We start from the raw sequence: 2,407 nt of genomic DNA on the forward strand, positions 1-2,407 counted from the left end.
TAAGTATTAAATGTGTGTGAAAGGATGAATCACCTGAAGGCTTTCCTAAGTATCTCAGCTGTTTGATCAACAGGACTGTCAACGTCATCATCATCATCATCATCATCATCATCATCATCATCATCACCATCATCGTCGTTTAACGTCTGCTTTCCATGCTAGCATGGGTTGGACGGTTTGACTGAGGACTGGTGAAACCGGATGGCAACACCAGGCTCCAATCTGATCTGGCAGAGTTTCTACAGCTGGATGCCCTTCCTAACGCCAACCACTCAGAGAGTGTAGTGGGTGCTAGACAGTGGAAGCAAAATGTGTAGTGGTTAAGGTGTTGGACTCGTGATCCTAAGAATGTGGTTTCAATCCCTGGACCGGGCAATGCACTGTGCTCTTGAGCAAAATAGTTCATTCATGTTACTCCAATCCACTCAGCTGGTACAAATGAGTAGCCCTGGGATGGACCTGGGACCCATCCAAGGAAGAATATATATATGTATATATATATGCACCAGAGAAACCAGAAGATCAGCTTTTTGCCTCTTACGGAGTAATGTAGACTAACCGTCCCACAGACAAGGCTACCCTTATGTAGAATACCCTCAGGTAGAGTCAACATGAAACGCTATGCGACAAAGTTAGACGTACAGATCACAAATGTAATCCATCCGACAGGTGTTTTGTGTTGGTCTAACTGGTCCACCCACTCAAGGCTTGAGTGAAACCGAAAACTGTGCTAATAAAGAATGAAAGGTAAAATAAAGGAAAAAAAAAACCCCTTGCCAGAGATGGCGCAACACTGAGAGATTGAACACAGGAGCTGATGACTGCAAAGCAACATTCGAAACCACATGACCATCCCTGCACTCATATGCGAGTATAGGGTAAATATATGGTACATGTGTGTGTGTGCATGTATTAATATACAGTAAATATACATGTGTGTGTGTGTGTGTGTGTGTATGCATGAAAATATGGTAAATATGTACTGAGTGACTAGCTTGTCATAGTTCCTGGATTTAAGGAATTGTTTTAGACACACACACACATACCACACATATATACACACACCAAATATTTATATATATATATATATATATATATATCCAGATACATACATGTATACCATATGTGAGCGTGTACATACACATATATGTATATGTGTGTGTGTGTGTATATATATATGTAGAAATATGTATGTATGTATATATATATATGTGTGTGTGTGTGTGTGTGTGTGTGTGTGTACATATATATGCAAGTACTACATAAATAATATTTTTATAAACAAACTTGAAAGTATGTAAGTATGTATGTATGCATATATACATATGTATATATATATATGTATATATATATATATATATATATATATATATATATATATATATATATATATATATATATATAGTTCTACATCAAATGATGTTCATTCACTGTAAAACCATATAAGCGAAACGCTCACATCCTTACTATAAACACACACACACACACAGAGGAGGTCAGTATTTCTGAATAAGAACTGACTCAAACAGTAACAGTCCACGACAGCATATAAAAATATTACACACACACACACACACAGACATATACATATATAAATGTATGTATGTGTGTATGTATATATATCTTGGAATCTCAAACAATCACCTGTGTGCCAACCCATCCAAGTTAATTTGTATTTCAAAACAAAGAAATGAATGTTTTTTTTCTAAATCTAAAGTACCCTCAAAATAGCCTCTGGTTACCTCTGACCTGGCGCCAATGCTTCACAGAGACCAGTTGAAGTGGATAACCTACATTAAAACAACAGCAACAACAACACTGTCTAACACACATCTAGACAATAGGGCAGTTTCTGCATGGTTATCCAAACTGTTAGAAATAGCAGCTATTTGACCAGGAATTAAGCATTCTTTCACTAACAAAAGAAGGACATGTCGGACAACATCATCTTACAATGTACTCAGTTGACTTTAGTCGGACTATTATCATAAATCCTGGATTGTTGCTTCACCGAGCTGATCGTAGTCCGGCTGTGTGGCATCTTGGGTAATTGTCTTCTACTGTAGCTTCAGGTTGACCAAAGCCTTGTGAGTGGATTCGGTAGACGGAAACTGAAAGAAGCCTGTCATCAGCTCTGTCGTGTGACTTTTAGAGGCCCCCTTGCAACTTTTTTTGTTTCGAGGCCCCTATCCCTTCAATGAAGATCCATAATCTACGCACCTTTTATTCGTATTTATATTTTACTTTATTCTGTCTGAAGTTCAATATTTCACGTTATCCTAAAGGAACATCTTTAAAAGTACAACAAGTTAAAAACTTATTTAGGTCTATTACAAAGAGTTTTAATTCTTGTTCAACATCTTAACCAAAGTAAGTAGATGACTCATCGACGTACTTTGATCTTAAC

Source organism: Octopus bimaculoides, chromosome 30, assembly GCF_001194135.2.
Source record: "Octopus bimaculoides isolate UCB-OBI-ISO-001 chromosome 30, ASM119413v2, whole genome shotgun sequence".
In the NCBI taxonomy this organism is placed as follows: domain Eukaryota; kingdom Metazoa; phylum Mollusca; class Cephalopoda; order Octopoda; family Octopodidae; genus Octopus; species Octopus bimaculoides.